Source organism: Parasteatoda tepidariorum, chromosome 8 (genome assembly GCF_043381705.1).
Source record: "Parasteatoda tepidariorum isolate YZ-2023 chromosome 8, CAS_Ptep_4.0, whole genome shotgun sequence".
Lineage (NCBI taxonomy): Eukaryota > Metazoa > Arthropoda > Arachnida > Araneae > Theridiidae > Parasteatoda > Parasteatoda tepidariorum.
Genome location: NC_092211.1, coordinates 24,602,530 through 24,626,106, shown reverse-complemented (window position 1 = coordinate 24,626,106; position 23,577 = coordinate 24,602,530). Strand labels below are relative to the sequence as shown.

The 23,577-nt window shown below is 27.2% G+C and overlaps 1 protein-coding gene and 1 long non-coding RNA gene across 4 annotated transcripts in view; one reads left to right on the top strand and one right to left on the bottom strand.

Moving 5' to 3' along the window:
* LOC139426296 (uncharacterized) overlaps positions 1-23,577 on the bottom strand; it is a 119,189-nt gene that overhangs the window by 31,440 nt on the left and 64,172 nt on the right. Inside the window, exon 1 of one of the 2 annotated variants that reach the window (XR_011637517.1) lies at positions 14,316-14,449. The exons of the other annotated variant lie outside the window; for it this stretch is intronic. This is a non-coding gene — a long non-coding RNA (uncharacterized lncRNA). Of the gene's footprint in view, positions 1-14,315; positions 14,450-23,577 lie in introns of those variants that run through there. 2 annotated transcript variants of the gene reach the window in all.
* Positions 1-23,577, top strand: part of LOC107455074 (cyclic AMP-dependent transcription factor ATF-3) — a 99,683-nt gene that overhangs the window by 15,391 nt on the left and 60,715 nt on the right. The gene's annotated exons all lie outside the window — the stretch shown is intronic.

Sequence of the window (23,577 nt, the reverse complement as noted above, 5' to 3'; positions counted from 1 at the left end):
GTTAGAAGGCGGAAATACTAGTGGAATTCGCATCGCGTTGTTTAATGTTTATATTCCGCCTATCGTCTGGATTCCACCGCTACCGGCTGAAGTTGTTTCGGCAAGTTTCGGAATATGTCGGAGTTCATCTGTTCGTGTTTTTCCTTTTGATCTTTATCAAATAAGAGTCTGCTTAATCACTAAATAATACTTACATTAGCCACATTTGAATGATATTGTAACAAATTATGTGTTAATAATTAATTACAGGGAAAAGAAATTTTAATTAACTAAGGAAACGAAATTAAAAAAATGGAAATTAAAAAAATATTCCGGAATATGTCGGATGCCATGTTTTTATTCGTGTTTTTCCTTTTAAGCTCTATCAAATAAGAGTCTGCTTAATCATTAAATAATCCTTAGATTAGCCACATTTGAATGATATTGTAACAAATTATGTGCTACCAATTAATTGTAAAAAAAGACATTTTAATTAACCAAGAACACAAAATTAAAATTAAATATAGATTTATCAGTTGTGTTTGACTATAGGAAATTAACTTAATGCTTACTTTTTTTAATATTCTTTTTAGTATTACACATCAATACAAAAGTGGATTGTTCGATTTTTCAATAAATTTATAATCGATAGTTCAATTATTATAAAATTTACACTAATTAAAATATTGAACTATTTTAAATTATTTAGATAGTTTATTCAAACTTTTATACCTTTAAAACGAAGTCAATTTTTTAATAAAAATGGCCATCTTAAGCATTTTGGATACGTAGCTTTGTATGCTAACATTCAATATTTGGGCACATCAGTTGTACCGGCAGTCGTCAACAAATTTTGTTTAAAATTTAACAAATAATACTGGAATTATTTATTCAAACTACATGTCCTAAATTAAATACTTAGAAAATATTATATGGGTAGAAAAAATGAAATATGATATAAATATATGCGTTTGAACATGATAAGTAGGAGGCATGTGATGAAGAGACAGTAGGTAAAATAGTACAATAATAAAATGCGAAAGCATTTTTTTTTTAAAATTTGATATTATAATATCAATTTAACTATATTTTTAAATTTCAAAACAAATTCATACCTAATAGTAAAAGTGTAAAATATTATTATTAAAGCTTGAAGTTTGGATACCGAAAAACTTTTGATCTCATGTTACAAGAAAAGTAATTTTCGAAATTCGCAAAAACTTAATTAATTTATTCGATTGATTTGATTCAAATTTTATATTTTAAAGATAGCAGTTTAAAGTGTTGTCCCAAAATTATATGTTACAAATTAAAAGCATTTCGATCATTATTAAATTACATGATAAATAAATACTTATAAAATATTATATATAAATATATACATATATATATATATATATATATATACTACATATATATACGTATTCATATACATATTTATATATATATATATCTACAGTCAAACCCCGCTATAGTGAACCTTCAAGGGACTGAAATCTCGGTTCACTATAACCGGGAGTTCACTATATCCATTACACAGGCAATTTTACTAATTGTTCCAAACTCCTCTCTTTTATTACACATTATTCAAATAAATGACTGAAAAATATTATATAGTAACAAAAAATGTGTTATTTTTTATTACTCTTCGTCTTGCGCACAAAATAAAATTAGCTGATCAGCAATCCTAAACATCACATATACAAAAACACTTCCCGTCTCTCAGATTATTTTTCCTGAATTTCTGTTATTCCGCTTTTTAAACTGTCTAATCTGCCATTCGAGCACATAAAAGTGATCTCACAAAATCGCTTAGCAAATTCATCAACAAATGTCCAGATACTGGAAAATTGCAGCTTCTTCGAATTCTGAACCACTTCATGCTTCCTCANTATTAAATTAGTTCAAATTACGATATATATATATATATATATATAATAAATAAATAAATACAAGAAAACACGAAGAAAGTCAAGAAAAACAATAAGTTTCATTTATTGCGCATAAGCTGCAAGTAAACAGAACTCATTAGATAAGTTCAAAATGAAGATAAAACGAAGGAAAATTATAGACACATGAAAAAGGGAGAAAATAATAATAAAAAAAATAACATGCAACTGATTAAAAAAAAAAGGATGAAATTTTTGGGATGAAAAAGAAAAGGAGGAAAAAAACCGGAAAAAAAAGATATAATCTCTTCAATAGCCCACACGATTACATCCGCAAAAAAGAGCTCTTTTTTCTTTTCTCTTTTTTTTAATCAGTTGTATGTTATTTTTTTAATTATTATTCCCCCCTTTTTTTTTCTTCATATGTCCATAATTTCCCTTCGTTTTATCTTATTTGACATTCAAATAGCCATAAATAAGTTGCTATCCAAACTGTTAACTGCGAGAAAAACCGTTTATTAACTGCTTTCACCTAATACGGTTTAACAATCAGAATTTTATAACACCAATTAGACTCCCCTAATGAAGCCACTTTGTTCCATGAAGATGGGTACATATTATAGCCGAGAGGGCTAATCTTTCAATCTCATGATCGACAGAACGAAGGGTCGAGTCCCAGGGTAGACGTCGAAATTTCTTTTGAAACCATACTGCTTGTAAATGGTTTTCGGTAAAAAATATTACAATACTTAAAAAATAAAAGGTACAACAGTCAAAATCATCAGAATATAGCAAAATTGAAAGTGTTTCTGGTTCTGTGCCAAAAAACTCGGTTCTTTTTACAGAAGCGCTTTGGTAAAATTATTGATGAAATATAGTTTATTAATATGTGATAAAATTTGGTAAATGTGATAAAATTGAGCAATTTTTAACGTGATACCCTAGAGCATGGTATAAAAACTATTTATTCTGTTGAATTTACTTTTCAGTTACATATTTTTTACTAAATGTTTAGTAATAAGAACTGTAATTTTAAAATCAGAAATTTCTAGTAAACGGTTACCATATGAACAGAAAATTTACCAAATAAATGGTTTAGTCACAGCATATTTTGGTTTCATTACCCAGAATTATGTTGTTGTTTTTTTTTATCCAAAAATATCATTACCATACACGGCAATTTTACCAGACTTTTTTTCTTCGGGTACTCAGTTTAAATTAACCCTGAACTTCGCAGATTTATTGTAGATAAAGTACTTTGTTACTTACTTAGGGATATTTCTTCTTAAATTACATTTTTTCGTCACAGTTGAGCTTGACCGTGGCAGGCATATCGTGAGTTCGGAAAAAATTTATTTGTGTGGGATGGACATATATATTTCTCAAGTAATGTTTCGCTGTCTAAAAGCTTTTTAACTTCCTACACTGAAGTGTTCATCTTGTATTCAAAAAATAAAATATAGCTGTGAAATAACAATGAGCAGCTAATAAATTGATTACCACGCCCTTACAAAAACAAGTGACTTAAAGAATGGCTGTCGCTGTGAAGACAATATAACTTAACTCCCTATTTCAAGTTCTCAACTCAAAAGGCCACTTCACTATAGGTTTTCCAAAACTTTTTAAATTGCATGCCTAAAACTCTTGGATTAAAAGTGCACCTGAGGTTCGAGAAATTGTCAACGCTATAATTTTAAAATGTGTCAATGAGTGATATTTTTTTTTCAAAAATTTTTTTAGGAAAGTTTGTTTGTTATTATTTTAAATTAACGAATTCAAGCTTAAAAGGTATACATTTAACTACACAATAAATTAATCATTTCATACTAAACAGATGCATATTCTGTTCATGATAGTCACTGAAATTTCTATAACTCTATTTTTTTAGATGATCTAGAACAAGGAAAATTTTAAACTGGAGATTACTTAATGTGTTTGAAATATTTTAAGTCATACATTTTATTAAATTAAAATATTTCGCTCATAATCAGTTCGTTCTCTTCGTCGAAAGTCTTGTAAAAATTTAATAAACCATAAGTTACCGACGCTTTACGAGTCCAGTCGTTCCAACTTAAAATTCATTTGTCTTTCAAACCAAATCTATAAAAATATAAACATATGAAAAGTTTTCACTAGAAATTTAAATTGTTAGTATTGAATTAAATATGACTATAATCTATTCGTATTCATGTTCTGTTCGCATTCATATTCTGTTCCTATTCATATTCTATTCGTATTTCTATTCTGTTTATCGTCATATTCTTTTCTTGTTCATAATTCTATTTATATTCATATGCTATTCGTATTTATATTCTATTCGTATTCACAATCTATTCATTTTCATATTTATATCTTATTCCAATTCATGTTCATTTCCTAATTCCATTCATGTCTATACAAATTCATAAAACCATTCCTCATATATTATTCATGATCATATCCTCTTCCATATAAGCAGAACTTTAGATGAATATGCATAGATTAGTAGTGATCTTTAATTTATATAAATTTTATATACCTCCGTAAAATTTCAAACATACGGATAAGTTCCACATTATACAACCTTTGAATATTTTAAAAATATACTAATTTGAACAAATATTTTTAAACAGGTTTTGACATTTGGGCACGAATTTTGGCATTCGCAATATTTCCAATGTCTAAACGTAATTTTATCATTTCTTATTTTTAACCTCAAAATGTTTTCAAATATTAATATAAAAAATTTAACATCTGTTATAATGCTCATTTACAAAATGGTTGCATAATTGGGAATATTTTTTTTTTGCTTTGTTACGAGCATACTAATTATTTGACATTGAAAATAAGTATTTTCTTTTGTCTTATAAATATTAACTGGCAAACGGCATAATTCGCTGTCAATACTACCTATAAATCTCATTTGAATTCTATTTTCGAATAACTGAATTAGGAGTGCCGGCTGCTCCCTTTGATTTCAATAACATACTGCGCAATAACTCATAAGCTAATTGATTATAAGCAACAAAAATTGATCACCTCTGCATATGATATCGATAACTTATCGGAAATTGATAGTAGCTGTCTCTGTGTCACTCATAGTCAAAAACAATTATGTTTTTATTAAAATCGGCTAATGTCCTAATTTGGACCGTGAAATTTCATATTTAGACTTCTGTGACTTTAATTTAAATTAGCATAGTTAAAAAAATATATAGATCTTACTCTGAATTTGGTACTAGTTATTATAAATAGATTTAAACCGAATCCATTAGTTATTTTACGAAATTAAAAACTGGAACTAATGATTGGGGATAAATTGCCTATTTTTAAGCATGAGAGCATTTTATCGCTTATTTATTGGCATCAAATATTTGAGAATTTATTTTTTCTTTAGTCCAATTTCTTAACTGTGTCTTAAGTATAATTTCTAAATGAGCAGAATGTTAAACAGTGTAAAATAAAGTAAATTGGCTTTATTAATGCTTTCTATACTGTGAAACTTGATTCACTATTCTTTGAAAAATTGTAACACTCAATCTTTAATGTAATGATTTGTTGCTTTTTCCAAAATGCATGTTAGTAACAGTTTTCGTTTTTACTGCTAAATATAATTAAAGTCTAAAAATATATTTAATAAAATATAGTTTTGATTTGATGAAATATGTTGGTTCATTAACTTTAAAAATAATTTTTTTAATGAAAAACGCATTTTATATAAATAGTTGAGTGATTATTAATTTAAAAAGTGGCATTGCATACACTGGAAGAAATTTTGAATAAAATTATGGTATAAAGTACCGGCATTTAGGGTGCCAGTACTTTTTACCGTAAAATCCGTTTTGATCTTAAAGTTCAACGGGGAAAAAATCCTCTTTACTGTTATTTTTACATTATTTGCTGTAAAATAACTGAATCACTGTAATTAAATAAATATTATTGTAAAAATAATGGTACAGCATTTTTAGGTATAAGTAGATTTCACGGTAAAGTATACTGTCACCCCTAGTGCCAGTATACTTTATTCGTAATTTGTATATTTGATCGTAAATTTATTATATTCGTAGTTTGATTTCGAATTTTTTACCGCAATTTTATATTTGACGCAACCTCTATCTTTATAGTAAATTCTAGAAAATATAGCATTTGGATAATTTTTATGTGATGCTACTTTTTAAAATCATTTTTCGAAGGTGACGAAATAATAATAAAATAATAGCAGATAGGGTATTGATGAGTAGTTGATTCATTGAATAAATTATAAAACTTTAACATACTAATACTTGTGCAAAAATATTAATCTATTACTGTTTTCATAACAGCAAGTTATTTGTTGCGATTATATTTAAAGGATTATGGTTCAAAGTTCTAGTTTATCTCTATTTTCATAACTGAAAGTTAATTGTTATGACTATGTATAAAGGTTTATAGTTTTAAAAGAATGATTCAAAACAACAGAAAAAAGCTATCTGATTACAGAATCACATGAAAATTATATATTGACGGTTTAATATAAATTATGCGTAGTAAGAATTTCTTAAAATTCACAGTAATATTATTAAATTATTATTTGTCCATAATTAAGTCTAATTTTTGTGAAATATTATAAAGATATTTTACAAAGAGTAATATCTTAATTTTTTTTTAACATCAAAACTTGTGATGACAGTACTTTTTGATGTATACAAGATCTTGACATTAGCAATATGTGTATGTGTATGTATATGTGTATGTGTATGATGTTAGCAATATGTGTATGTACATAAAAGTTCTCCACTTGATATGCAATAGAAATGAAATTAAATATCCTTAAATGCATTGTAATCCTAATTCTCCTCTAAAAGGAACAAAACTTGATGCAATATTGTGTCTTTATTCGTGAAATAATATTAATCATATGTATCTTAGCTTACATTATTTAGTTACAATAAAAAAAAACTAAAAATTATGAGTCCTTGTCAAACAGAAAAGAAATTCTAATTTCTTCATCATAATCTACGGAAAATTATATGATTTTCTTCATTATTATTAAATAGCTAGTAAATACTTCTGAAAAATTTTTAAAAAATTCTTTTGTTGATTTTATTCATTGAAATTTGTGTGGTGTAATGTTTTGCCAGGAATTCTAGTTTTAAAAATTATAGTTCTTATTACCACACATTTAGTAAAAAATACAAAATCGAAAAGTAAATTTATTCGAAAAAGGGTTTTTATTTTATGCTTTATGAGATCATGATAAAATTAACCGAATATTACCACATTTACCAAATTTTATCAGATATTATAAAATCATATTTTATTGTCAATTTTATCAAAATAATTACCAAAGCACTTCGGCAAAAATTACCGACTTTTTTAGTATTTTCAGTTTCTACAGAATATAACACGGTAAATTTTTCCTTATTCTGGTAGTTTTTACTATACATTTTTTTTCTCAGTGTAGCTACCAAGTTTGAAATTTTAAGTTTGCAAATATTTTAAAACTTTTTCATGGTTTTTATAATAAATAACGCCGACCAGTCTGTGTAGGGGGCAGGGAACTGTCCTTGCATCAGAAAGGTTCTGGGTTCGAATCCCGGGCAAGGCATGGATGTTTCTTTCCCTCTATCTGTGTTCTATGTCCTTTCTCCTTTGTGTGTGAATGTGACCCGCCCTATAAACGGGTTGTGGTAGTGTGACGTGGGCGACGCTGTTCCACCGCCGTGGCTTCGCCACAGGTGCCCACTGGGTAACGAAAAGAGAATTAGCAGTTCTGGCACTTTCTGTGGCCAATGGACAATAGCTCCAAGTGCCCGCCATTAAAAAAAATAGTAATAATAATAATAATAAATAACTTTAAATAAGTTTTGCGATTAGTTAGCTGTATAATAATAGTTCTATTATATATACTATGAAAACAAACTGAATTACTACTTGATATTTGTTTGATAAGGAAATGAAGAATAATGTCTGCTTATATACATAGAATAGTAAATTAAATGAGAAGCGTGATTCAATACTATATTCTATGAATCATGTGCTGAGAAACAAGTTCAGCATTGCTTAAGTTGTAACTTATGTGAGCATTTATGCGGCTGCTCATCTTTCCCGCTTATCATACTCAACATCCCCACATTTTAAACCTTTAGAAATACCTTTATATCTCAATTTTTAACAAAAGATAAATTTCTTTCTATATCATTTGCACTAAATGTACATAACATCTTTTAGACAAGTGAACTGGTTGTTTTTGTTTTTATTTTGTCATTCTTCAAAAAAGAAAAATTGTTAATTATACTCATCTTCTCCCTAATCACCCTGTGTTCAGTAAAAATTTAAAAAAAATGTTTTTACAAAATTATGGGTCAACAATTTCATATCTCCCTTACTTCGAAACAGTTTTTCGTCTCTTTCTGCCTGCATTTCCTTTCCCGTAAGTCAATCCATGGTTAGGAACTCAATTATGTGTTTAATATTCATTGTACGATACTCTCCATATAACTCACCCTTAATTACAAAAGCCTTAGATAGAGCTCCAGTCTTAAGACGCCAAATTAGACAAACCATCAGGGTGTCCACCCAAAATGAATATCTATTTAGTGCGAATGGCAACACGCCGCGAGTCAAAAGTCATTTGGGCCTGGCACACTAAAATCTATCAGCACGTAATGGAACCTTTTTTACAAATGAATGCTCATCCTAAATTGTTTTTATTTGAGAGCTTTCTGTCTTCTTTCAAGATAATGAGCAGTTTCAAATGATTGCTGCTGCAGATAGATGATGCACAAATGTTTGAACTTCACAGAATGGGCTGGCCTGAAAGGTCTCGGACCGTTTTTCATTCTGGAACAGTATGTTGCATCAAATTCCAACAGAGAATCGTTCGTCAACATGTCCAAATCAAATCGTTCCTTTTTTATCGTTTGCTCGGAAATGTTTCATTTGTAATAGTTTCTTCTAGATTACCTTGTCATTGTCTTGTTCTACAGGTATCAGACTGGTAAACAACTACGCAGCTGGTTGGATACGTGATGATATTTGAGTTTAAAAAAAACGTAGTTTCTCATAAGCTGTAACAAATCTAATACTTTAGACGCAAATTCTAATTCCTTTTTCTTCCATTAAATCATATAGTTAGAAAGATTTTAAATGACTGAATTACTTTTTTTAAAAGTTTTCTGTATGAAATTAGTTTTTTGGTTGTATTCTTAAAGCAAACCATTGCTTTACTATTTATTATAACCATATGCAATAGTTGATAAAATTAATGTAAACTTCATTTAGATGAAATTTAAGAAATTCATTAATTAAATATTGGATACTTTAAAGATAGATTTATAATTGCAAAATCTTAGAATATTAAACTGAAACTATTGTATAACATGGGAAATAATGGTCGAATAATTGCTGTCTAATAATAATCCTTTTTTAAGCTATCATTAAAATGATCTAATATCTCTTAACATCTTAAATCGCTAATTATCAAAAACATAAAAATTCATATTTTTTGAAAAGATGTGGTCATAACGACCATTCAAAACACTAATAAATTAATTCTCATATTATATAATCTGGATTATTGAATATTATAATTATTGAAATAAATTCTATTACATTAAAACAAAATCTAATACCTTTCAAATAATTTATGGTACTTATAATAGTTTATTAAAACTGAAAACGAAAAGTATTTCTGCAAACAATTACCATAAAAACCGTTATATCAAATGTATATATAATATCAAATAAATTTTCGTTTCTTTTTTTTTTACCCAATCTATATTTTTCTAAATATGTAAGTAAAGGAAATAGATTTATAATAAACATTACAGAATTTTTGTGAAAAAGGTTTAATAATTTAAGAAAAATTAATTTAAAAATAATAATAATTACGAACACTGTTTTTTCAAAGCTTATGATTTAGGTTTTCATAACTTTTTTTTTAAATTAATGTTAACATTTTGCTATGATTGTTATAATAATAATTTTATTTTGCATTATAACTTGAACTTTTAAAGAAAACTAGTTTAAAATTAAGAAGGGTTAATTAGTTGCGGAAAATCACATTCAAATACATACAATATATTGAATCCTTAACTGAAATTATTTTACTTTAATTCTTAGTTATCATTTTTGCCTTCGTTTTTTCAACCCAAATGTAAAAGAATAAAACTTTCATTGAAGGAAATATTACAAAAGAAATCTATAAGTTTTAAATTTGTGACGAGTGAGTAAAATAATAAAGATAATTGGAATATCACGAGAAAATCAAATCAAAGCTTCCGGGTTTTAACTTTAACTGCAATCGTTAAACGATCAACCGCAAAGCTTCCGAAGCTGTTGGCCGATGACACTTAGAGCCATCCGGCGTATTTTCCCTAATCACTCTGCGCTTTAACATTCACTTATGTGAGTCATCAATTATACTTTTTCCTACACGTTTATTATTATTTTATTCTTTTTATCACATCATGAAATAGTTTTCATTACTTTTCATTTAAAGAAACTAATTTAAAAGCAATATTTTTATACTAATTAAATAGTGTCCTAAACTTTCAAATATTAACTATAGATTCTGTATGGTAGTGAAGTTTTGCATGATAGAAATTTTAAACGTAACTTTTCTCTAAAATAATAACTTTTTGCTTTCAATTGGCTTAATATGTCTCTAGAAACCATTATTAAAATTAAGAAATAATAATATCAACATAATAGTCATTTTATGTATTTATTTATTATTATTTTTTTTTTGCCTTGAAACCTGAAATAAATTTTCACAAAAAAGTTTAATGAAATTTCTAGAAATCACTTTAAAAATATTGTTTTAAATTTAAGTAATTATGAAGTGACGTTTAATAGTGACGTTTCTGTCTCCAAAAAATTTAAAATAACTTTTCACTTAATGAAAAGCTATAAAATAAGTTTTTAATGAATAAATAAACACCTATAATTTTTTAACTATAAACAAAACTATAATTCTTATGGTAATGAAGATGTAAATGGGGTTTTGGTTTTCAGTTTTTTAAGTTTTTTTGATTGTTTAAAAACAAATAACTTTGCAACATTTCTAAATTTCTTAGTAAATTTACGCAAAGAAGTATGATTTTTTTAAATACCCAAGAAGGGTCGTGGTGGCTCATGGGATAAAGTGCTCGCCTTCCAAAGAGGTAAACCGGGTTCGAATGCCAGCGATGGCTGGTCGATGCGAATTTTGCACCAAGCTTTCCCCGACCACAGAGATGCCGTAAAATATCCTCAGTGGTAGACGGATCATGGGTTAGAGTCTCCTTGTCGTCAGGTTAACCGTGGGAGGTTTCTTTGATTTTCCTCTCCATATAACGCAAATGCGGGCTAGTTCCATCAAAAAAAAGTCCTCCGCGAATGCAAATTTCTCTCAATACTTGATAAAGGAGTTCCCTTGTCTTCTGGATTTGGTTCAAAATTTCAAATTCCAATACTTAATTGCTTTGCTACATTGGAGTGATTGGATGTTATATATTGGATACTATGTATGTACTACATTGGATTGGATGCTTTGTATGCCGTATACTTTGTTCACTTTTTTAATGTCTACCAGCCTAATAGGTAAAAACATGGAAATTTCAAATAAAACACGAATAAATGTTAACTGATTAAAAGTTAATACGTAAATATTTTGTAAAAATTGTAAAATTCTGGCGGATAATCAACAAAATTCGCTTTTCAAAATAAAGCTTAAAACATAAAATGAAATTCATTAATCAATAGTAAATCAATTTTAATAACTTTTCTTCAAACTCAATAGAGTTTTCAAAATGACAAATAAATAAATAAAATGTATGAAGAGATTGGGAAAGAATATGTTAACTAACATTTTAAAAGTACTCAATTTTCCCGATTTTCCTTACATATTAGGAAGCTTATTTCTCTTAATTTACTAAAATGACTCTTAATATGTTTCTACACTCTGTCCTTCAATTTCATTATACGTTTAATTCAAATTTTTGCAGTATCTCACTTTATCAGTCAAATAAGATACAACACAAGTATAGCGTTTATGCCTTAAGTTACATGATTCACTTAATAAATTATGCGCGCGTAATATTTATATTTATCCAACCCCAATTACATGGACCATCATTAATAATCACACCAGTCTACAATAATAATGATTATTCTTAAAGGACTATTAACAGGTTCAATGACGTCACGAAAAGCAGACCATGTGACATTCCTGCGGTTGATTTAATATAGAAGCGTATTGTTACTTTTTCAGCCCGTGCAAGGAATTAATTAGATCTAAATTTTAATTCTGAATATCTTTGATGTCATTAATGGAAAATGAATAATACCACATGTACAAAATTAATAATCGCAATTATTGCACTTTATCTCGGATTTTGGGGTCACAGGAAGATAAAATCTTTGACTTAATCTGGATTAAGTAGATTCTTATGTACTAGTTATTATTTTTTTAGAAGATGCTAGCTACTATTATGAAACTACTTGAAAATATTTCCCAATTTAAAGCATTTTTTACTTATTTATTTTACTGAAGAAGTGGTTTATACTTTAAATTCAACAAAAAAGTAAAATTGCTTTAAAAATCAATACAGTATCACAAAATATATTCTATTTGTTACGAATTGCTTGAACTAATTTTATATGATTCATTAATAGTGCCCATTCAATTATAAGTAATTAAATTATTATGGTATAACCATCATTCTATAATATCATTCATATACATGAAAGGAAAAAAAATTCTGGTAAAACTACCGTAGTGTATGGCAATGATATTTCTGATAAGAAAAACCATAATTCTGGATACTGGATAAGAAAACCAAAATATATAGCATTTAAACCAACCATTTGGTAGTTTTACTATTTATATTGTAACGGTTTAACATGAATACTGGTTTTCAAAATTATAGTCCTTGTTACCACATATTTAGTAAAAAAAATACAAAACTGAAAAGTAAATTTAGCAGAATAAATGGTTTTTTTGCCATGCTAAAGTATCATGATAAAATTACGAAATTTTGCCAAATTTTGTCTCATATTATAAAGCTATTTTTTATTGTTAAGTTTACCAAAATCATTACCAAAGAGCTTTGGTAAAAATTACCGAGCTCTTTGGTGTTCCCGTGAAGACAGAAACATGGTAAATTTACCATATTCTGGTTGTTTCAACCAAACTTTTTCTCAGTTTGATATTTTGTAGATTTTTTCGTAAATGTGCAACCATATCACAAAATATTTCACAATCATTTTACCTGATTTATTGTTCTTAATAATACCTGAATCGTTTAAGATATTTATTAAAGCCATGATGAATATCAATTTAATTTTGTTCTACTGAAGCTCATTCCCATCAACTTGTGGAACTGTAATTATAAATTAACTATTAAATTACGGAAATCTTCAATTAACATTTTCAAAACAAATTACAAATGAATTACTTATTTATTATAGTAGCCATCACATGCGCTTGTTAAAGTATGACGCTTCTTTCAATTTAGTCTATAATAATTTCAATTCATAAATTATATTAAATAATATATTTTGAAGCGATGCAATTTAATCATTTAAAATATTTTTTAAAAAACATGATTTATCTTGATGTATTTATTTACCACATAATTTGATATTTCCATCGAAATTATTATAATTTATCATTTACGAACATTTAATTATTGTTTAATTATGTTCATTCATTTATGTATTTAAGTGTTGAATTATTAAATGAATGTAATCTTCAAATAATTTGTGCAAAAAAATAAGTATCATTTGTTTCACATGTAAATGTACCATTTATAGCAAAGTATCGCACAATTATTTTTCTTGATTAATTGTACTAAATTATATTTAAAATGATATGAATTAATCAACGATATTTTTAAAAACGATAGTTTCGTAGTTTAATTATATTCTATGAAAGTTGTCATTTACATCAACTTGTGGTGAAATGGATAAAATCTCCAATAAAGTTTTTTTATTTTTAAAGAATATGAATGAATTATTTAGTTATCAAAGTAGTCATTACAGTAAGTGATAGCTGGAAATTGATTATTTTCAAAAACATGAAACAGAGGAAAAACTCATTTCTCATAAATTATCCTCAGGTCACGTCAACTGTCAGTCAAAATTATGGCCGTTTTTTTAATTTTCTTTAAATTTTCTGATTTTTGTATCCCATGGAGGCCGTGGCGTAAACGATCACCTAGACCCTCCCCTCTCATTTAACGCTGCAATTTAACCTTGCAGAATCCACTATTGAGCAATAAACTCTTCACCTTTTACCATAAATTTCCACTTTACTTCTACAAAATTTTCTGCTCAAGAGCTGTTAATGGCAATCTTCATCTATGGTAAGTTGAGCAATTCCTTTTGGCATGCTTTTTGGCGAGGGTCGCCAGTAAATGTTTTTAAATGTTCATAAATTGCTGCGAGTGCATTGCTGAAGCTGTTACTTTTTTTAATAAATACAAATTGGTGACTCTAGCTTACCTTAATGCTGATAAAGGTCAGGTAATGGATATTTCTACCTGGTCTTCAGTTACGGTCAAGATGCTCACAATCATCAGGGTTGAGTTGTGTTTTTAGTTGAAGAGGTAATGGCAGTTATTAATTGTGTACCTTGAAAATTTAGAACAATCTTTCAAGAACTGTTTCGAAACTTACTTGGGATATTTTAGATAAATGTATTAAATTTGAAAAGTTGTTTTCTTCTTTTTTCATTGATAATTGAAAAAATAAAAGAATTTATTGAAAAATTTCATTTTCTGTCCTTAATTATTTATTCAAAAAAATATATTTAAATCTTTCATTTTCTGGTTTTAATAATTTGTTTTTGAGAATTATTAATTTCAGATAAATTATATTTTGAAAGGCATAACTTAACATAGATATTTTATGTTTAGAATGCAATAAATATGTTAGATTTCCATGGTTTTGGTTCTTTTAAAAATACAATTTGTTAATTTTTTTTAAAAAACACTGCAAACTGTAAGAAATTTTTCTTTCAATTTAGTCACGAGGTAACAGGTTACATGCTCTTCCTATTTGAATTCATTTTTAACGTATATATTACTTATATACGTTATATGATGTTACATTTAACGTTAAGTTACATGATGCAACATTTAACGTTGAATTTAATATATTGAATTTAATCTACACAAATAACTTCCAGAAATTGTTTTTATTTATTCGTTTATTTTATTTCTGAGACAATTTTTCTTATCGTTTCATATACACAGAAATGCAAGAAAATGTGTTTATCATTATTGCTACATTATTTTTTTATTTTAACCTGATATTAATGATTACCATTCTTAGCTTATGAAGAAACCATTTCTTTAGAAAATAAATTTTATTATTTGTTTCTTTTAAAATAGAAAACTACTCTCTATGAACAATAATAATAAAGCAAATAAATTTCTGTTAATTGAAGTTAGGTAATATTAATTCAAGTTGCATTTTTTTTAAATGTCCATTTTTCACTTAACAATCAAATCAATAAAGTTCAAATCAGTTAACAGTCAATCAATACTTATTGAATAGAGAAACTACATTTATTAAATTTGTTCGCCAAGATGTTTGCAATATAACATGCAATGTTTGAAATAACACGTTGCATAAAACTGTGTTAAAACTTTGTATATTCAGAAAAATCACACAAAATAAGGACTTCAATGTAAGTTTTATACGGATTATATACTGAAGCTTTTTCTGATAATACGCTAAACAAATACTAAGCATACGTTGAGAAAAAAAGTATGGTAAAAACAGTCACAATATGGTAAAATTTACAGTGCTTCTGGCTCTATGGAAACATTAAAATTTTCTGTGTTTTTTCTCCGAAGTACTTTGGTAATAATTTGTGAAATTTACAATAAAATATATTTTATAACAATTGATAACATTTAATTGATATAGTAAAACTTGGACATTTTGTTACGATACCTTAAAGCATCGCATAATAAACTTTTATATAACAAACTCTACTTTTCGGTTTTGCATTTTTTGCTAAATGCGTGGTAATAAGAACTGTAATTTTGAAATCCAGAATTCCCGCTAAACAGTTTTCATACAAACCGAAAAAATAAGCAAATTAATTGTTTAAATGTCGTAAATTTCGGTTTTCATTGCAAAAATTATGGCTTTTTTTTATCATAAATGTTATTACAATACTGTGCAGTAATTTAATCAATTATCAAAAAAAAAAATTCTCCTTGTGGAATGCAAAAAAAAAAGCATAGTACATTGGAGCATATTTACAGAATTCAAAAAATAACTCCAAGCACAATAATATCTATTAGTAATAAACTTCTATCGGATGTAGAACAGTAATGTATCAGTATCCTTAAGATATTGCAATTCAGTTTTTTATGTACTAGTATAATACTTGTATATTGAAAAACATACTTAAATATTGTATTCTATTCTATAGGCAAGCTCGCCTCGTTTTAAAAATAGAGCTTCCACAAATATTTATAATTATTCATGCATAAAACTTTTATTGGTCATGCCATCTAAAACACTTAAAATGCTTGTCAAAAATGCGTTTTAAAACTCATTTACAAGGCTTTCCAGTTTTATTAGAAATTTTGAAAACGTTAGATAAATGCAAGGATAAAAGAAAGGAAAAAAGAAAATGAAGTGTTCTGAGTAAGAATGAATTAAACTTTCTTCATTAGTAATTTTTTGTATTTTTCTTTCCTAAAATTAGGTTAATGACATTCATATTGTTGACACTATCTAACAAAAGGTTAGTTATATTGCTCAACCGTTTGACAGAATTGTTTTTACTTGAAAATTGATTTCACACTTCTTATTGCTCAATTGATATAATCATTGCAAGGCGGCTGAAAAAACTGAGGGTGTATATTTTTTGTATAGTTGTTATTTTAAAAATGGATAAGCATTAATAATAAGAGTAAATAGATAGACAATAAGCGTAAATGATATTGCAACAAATCATGATTTGATTAAAAAACATTTTCAAAGCACTTATAATTTCACAAGACATTTAGACAAATTATTTATGAAGATTTGGATAAATAATTAATTTATCTCCATCAAAAAAGAACTATAATAGTTTGAATTTTAAAACTATAAAAATTCTAACAGCGCAAAAATACATTCGAAATATTTTTTAAATAAATTAAATATGGGTTTCTTACCTGGATTCCAATTGCTGTTTTAGTAGAATAAAAAAGTCTCTTCTTTGTGGAAAATTGACCAGAAGAGATATTTACACTTTATGAGAATCTGAGATTACTGAAAAAAAAACATAAACTTTCTTATTTTTATAAATTTTTTAAGATTTATTTTTATGAACTTATGGTTCCCTAAACTTTAATGAACAACTATCCACTAGAAAAAAATCTGTAAATATCCATATAAAATAATAAACGAAACACTACATATTGTAAAATTTTACATTTTGTTTTTCACATCGAAATTAGATCTTATTTAAATTCTCATTAATTCAGCATCGATTTATTATTTACAATTGATAAAGAATTTTAAAAAAATAAAATAATTGATGGTCCCAGTATGTTTAGGCATAAAGTATTTGTTCGATTTGTAAACCCTTACTTTACAATTTAAAAAAATTTCCGCGTTTTTTTTAATTTTTTTTTTTTAATTTTCTGCATTGCACTTGAATGTTTCACGTTTAGTTCTTCTGATAATCAGCACCAATCATTTACTTATTTAAGACACTTTAAACCTCATTAAATTTTTGGTTTAAAATTAACTTATCTGTATAAGTTTATTATAACTAGTTGCACTGTAAAAAAGTCCGAATCAAATTACGGTATAAAGTACCGACAAATTGGGAGCATCATCCGTGAAATCCATTTTCAGCGTAAAATTTTGTACCGTAATTTTTAGAGTGATATTTATTTTATGAGAGTAATTCAGTGATTTCATTTGTAATTATTATTACAAAAATTATAACATATCAGGTGTTTTGTTCCCAAAACGGAAAAACGGCTTTTACGGTAGAAAGTACCAGAACCCTGAATGCCGGTACTTTTTACCGTAATTTCATCAGAAATTGTTTACAATGTAGAAAATATCCATGCAAAAAGTTATTAAAACATTACACGTTTCAAAGTGTTTGCAACGAAATTTTTTTAATTCTACATCGACTTTACGTTCATAATTGACAAAGACTGTTTTAAAAAAGTAAAATATTTGGTTAACTGGACCCAGAAAGTATATTTAGGCAAAAAGTTTTTGTTATATTTGTAAACACTCCCTATATAATTTAAAACATTTTTCGCTTTTTTTAAAAAAAAAACAATTTGTACTGCACTTATAGGCTTCACATTTAGTTCTTTGGATTATCTAGTACCAATCATTTACTTATTAGGCACTCTAAAGCTAATTTAAGTCTTGGTTTAAAATAAAATTATTTGAAAAAGTTAACTGTAACTAGTTCTACTACATATGCAATCTATATTATTATATCTATCTCACACTATGTTCATTCAATTTATTTTTATTTAAAATTTTCAATTTTAACTACAAACATAACTATTTAAATAATATAATAGTGTTACAGTCAACCAAATCATATCTAGGGCAACCAAATCATATTTAAGTTTTATGTGCATTTTACTCAATATGATACTGATCAAATGTAATAATCTTTTCTTCATACTTTTCTTTTGATATCACTTTAATATTATTTTTACTTTTTTCTAAGAACAAGATTTGGCAAAACATAGAAAAATGAATAGAAGCAGCTTTACAAAAAACAACTTCATGAATATTGTATTGAAAATGTAAAAACTGGATTTTAGGAAATAAAAGAAACAGTGTTTTAAAATGTCTCTGATACTGTTAGAAATGTCGCAAAATGGTTAAAGAACAATTTATTTTATTATTATTTCGTCATATTCAACGAAAACAGTCAAGTACTCCTGAAAAAATTAGGATTAAAACTGTTAACTGTGAAAAAAATCGTTTGTTGACTGTTTTTGCCTAGTACGGTTAAAACACATGATTTTAATTCACGCCAACTAGGTCCACAGCCTACGTGAATTAGGTGCCCTCTTTTTTTAATAAGTATGTAGCAAATAAATTAAGAATACATTTAGTTCCTAGTCGCTGAGTTCATACTTCAGCCGCGAAGGTTAGTCTGTCAATCTCATGGCCCAAAATGGAGCTTCGAATCCCAGCGTTGACACCACAGTATTTCCTTCATTCTTTCAACCCATGAAGATTTTCCAGAATCCTGCACTATCAATTGGTAACCCTGGAGTATTGGAATACGAAAGTTGCAATCACACAGAGATGGTCACACCAGAGAACTGCTTAATTCAAAAAAGTCTAGCATTTCTCATCACTCATGACAGACGACGCCTTAGATAAACTAATTAAGCCACATTTCACGATTCCCTTGACAAAGCACAACTCAACTGCAACCTAACTTCAATGCCCATTACCTAACGAAAACCCTACCACAACCTAATTCCAATGTCCAGTGAAATCTCATTTTTATGGTTTCAATTCCATGTTAGTAGAAAATTCTTATTAAACCGTACATGTAAATAAGTGTTGGTTACTACAAGGGAAGAAACGTTACAACGGTTTCAAAACTGTAAATTTATAGAAAGGTTGCTAACCGTAAAATTTAGGGTTAATTGGATGGACAGGCTGCTGTCGATTATTTTACCGTAATTTTAGAATGCAAAAACTATCAGTATGATGATACTTTTTTTAGGATATGATGAGGTATGATGATATTATGGTATGTTGATATTTTTTTTAAAAAAAATTGAAATATATGAGCGGTAGTACAACACTTCTTCTCAAACTGTTCACCTAAATGCTTATTAAATATTTAATTCCAAAACGGCACCCACTTCATTATTTTCCATAGAGAACATTCCAAATATTAAGTTAGCAATAACTTCCGCAATGTAATCAATTCATCAAGGCACCCTTCCGTATTTTACGAACACTGAAGTTGATTAATCGTAGTTGGTGGTGGAAGATCATGGCTGCTCACCACACACTCATGTGAAGCAATTGAGAAAGAAATAAACCCCAATCTGTCAGTTTCATCAAAATTCTCTCTGTCGGTGGTGAGGTCGCGGGGTCCCTCACAATCCACAGGGTTTCCGCCATCCTCTGATTGATGCCTGGAATCACATTGGTCGTTTTGGATTTTTTTTTATTTTATTTGCAATAGTAATAGATATTTGGCATTAAACAGTTGTGCAGGGGTTAACCAATCAGCAAAATTAATCCTGTATTATAAAGTTATTATTATTATTTATTTTTTTAGAGAACGAGGATAATTTTGAATTATTTTAAAAAATTTACCATATTAGTATGTAGTATATGGAAAGATATTTTTTAGATATTTTTTTTCTCTCATTTTCTTTCTTTCTTTTTTTTTCTTTTTTTTTTTTTTNTTTTTTTTTTTTTTTTTTTTTTTTTTTTTTTTTTTTTTGGTCTTACCTGAAAGACTTTTTTTTTAAATAGGAAACCAAGATTTTCTGGTGCAAACAATTCAAATAAAGGTTTATGCTATGCTTTATAACGGTCACATCTTTCACTCAGGATACCATATTTACTGCCAAAAGTTAAAAACAAATTAGAAAACTTTCCCAATCCAACTATATTATAGCAGTGATTACAGAGATATTTTTAATCCAAATATTGCTCTGACAAATTATTTTACAGCGAATGATTGCATAGTATGTAAAATATTGAAGTCAATTTTTGAAATACCAATTTCCGAATATGTGTCTGTCAAAATATCCTATAAATTGCGATCGGCCATAGCACAAATCGTGATCTGTCGTAACATAAATTGCGATCTGTCATAATAATTATTAATTAGGAAATTTATAAAATTAGGGTTTTATTGGTATGTATTAATCTCGGTATGATTTGAATAGAGGTAACAAAGTGTAATATTTTGATGACATCATACTTAATTCTAAGAAAGGGTGTGCAAAATAACCTTGATTTTAAAAGTGTTGGAAATAAGATTGGCAGATGATGTACGAAGAATTTAGACAAATTTGCTCAAGAATATTTAGGTTAGTCTTTATGAAATAATTTTTGCTGACCATTCTTGAAAAGTATAAATCACACAGTTGTTTGAAATCATGATAAATTCTTTTTACATTAAAATTATTCCTTTTTTTATCACAAGGCAATTTGTATGCTAATTACTCAGACCGTGCATGGTTTGGAATAAAAAAATTGATTTTTTTCAGGTTTTTAAAAAAAAACGTTTATATATTAAAAAGAGAGGTCAAAGATTTAAAGAATGCGTAATAAGCTGGGAATAAGTCAGGCAATAAGCAAATTATACTAAGTTAAGGAGTAATATTCAAAGTTTCAAATTTAACAGGTTTCAAATTTAACATAAATAGAAATTAGGAAGCCTTTTTCGGCATTTTTAATTACTATCAGCATTTTTCAGCATGATCCAAAAGAGCGTTTTCTCTAACTTCTATAAAATATTAAAAATATTGTTAAAACACTACTTTTTTAGATTTTATAAAAATTATAAGAAAGTAGTGTTTTTAATAAAATGAATTATTTAACCTTAAATATAAAAGGTATCTATATTATTAGTGATGAAATTTCGAAAAATTTATAAAAATTGCTTACTTTTTAATAAAATATATTGTTTTAATACTCAATTCTGTCATAACTTTTTATTATTGTGCAGTTAATGACGTTAGAGGTACTCTAATATTAGCAATAAATTTTAATTCCGTGCATTAAAGTCCCGTTTATTATTAAATTCCTCCACAATAAATTAAGAAAAGTGTCCATTTAATAACCCACTGAGATATTACATTAACTCGATTGAGAAACCTCCATTACTTTTCCTGTTATAATCCCTGCAACCGTTCACGATCACAGTTACAGTTAAGCAGCCTCCAACCTCAAGACATAAAATTTATTTCCGATAAAGATCCGCCACACCTGATAACATCTCTGCAATCTAATATCAGTGTGTGTTTTTATTTGAAATCTATCATTAAATACAAATCAAACAGGTGCTCGAGGAAGGGGAAAATAAAAAATCGTGATATATCGTTTGATATTGATGGAGAAATCAGTTGGAAACTGGCAGTTGGGTCACAAGTTTCGACAAAATTCTTTTTCCAAACGATTTCATCACGAATCATCGTTTTGTAAAAGAAATAGCCAAAGGCAATGCAATTTGGCACAATTATATAATAAAAGGTTTAAAAAGCATAGCGTTTAATATTATTGCCTGTTTTTTCGCACTCTTTTTTGAAATTTCAATATTTTATTTCATTAATTTAAAAAGCATTTATATTAAAAGGCGATAAATCTGTTACTTATTTCGAATAAAACGAATAATTTTTCATTTTAGGAAATAATGCATATTTCAAAACTTAATATTGAAAATACTTTTCACAGTCCTTTCATTTAATAATTTAATTTTGATTATTTTCCTTTTTTTTTCATTTTGAAGATTCGTTAGGTTTTAATATTGTTTAAGAAAAGTGCTTCTCCACAGAATGGAGAAAGCTAAAAAGCAATGCTCTTTTCCATACTTTTCATTTCTTTCCAATGCTTTTTTTTTTTTTTTTTATCAAAATCCTTTCCTTTACATGTAATTCCTTGTTGTTTTATCAAAATATTTTACTGTTTTAATTTGATATTTTATGTTCATTTTTGTTCTACAAAAAAGACACTTTTGCCTTGTAGTCAGTATTTTTTTTTTTTTTTTTTTTTTTTTTTTTTTGACTTTATGATCCATTTCCAATTTTAATTTACTTTTACCTAAATCTGAAGCAGTACTTGGAATAAAATTTCAATTTTTCTTGTTTCTTGTATTATTTCTTAAATGCTCAATTAAGTAAAGAAAAAACAAATTTCATTTGCAACAAGTTCTTACTCATGGTTGTACGTTGCAAGTCGCATTAAAACGTTCAAACTTAAATATTGTCTACAATAGTAAAACAATACACACATACAAAACACAGTAACTTAAATTACTGCTGAATGAATGCAGCATGTTTGTGAAAAATAAGTTCAAATTATATGAAAAGCGAAAAATTTTCCCTAGCTATAAGTAAAAAAATTCTTGAATGCATTAAATAAAAAAAATTATTTTTTCATTTGCAACATTTTCTTACTTATGGTTGTTAGCAAGTGCAGGTCGCATTAAAATGTTCGAAATTAAATATTGACAGCTATAGTAAAACAGAAGCACACACACATAACGAAGAAGCTTAAATTACTATTGAATTAAGTTTGGCAAAAATACGTTCGAATTATATGAAATGCAAATAATTTTTCCAAACTATAATTAAATTAACAGATAGGGGGCTACTAACTTCTTATCTGAAAATCTGATTTTAACCTTATAACAGTTTCTAAAACTAGTCATCAAAGAAGTTGATTAAATTGCCCAACTCTAAGAAAGAAAGAAATGGTTATTACTATAAAATAAAATAAACACTTATCAATTTTGAAGGTTTTTTTCTTGAACATTGATTCGATTTTGCTGATAACAAAGCTTTGAAAATTTTGCATAAATTAAAATCTGAATTTCGTTGTATGCAATGAAACAATCATTTAAAAATCTAAAATTTCATTACAACCTCATCTGTTTTTGTCTTTACACATTTAAAAAAACATATTTACTCAATCAATCGATTAATTTTCACCATCAATTACATTCAAACTGAACTAACTTTCAAAATGATGAAAAATGAATTCCTCCTAAACTAAATAAACCCAATAA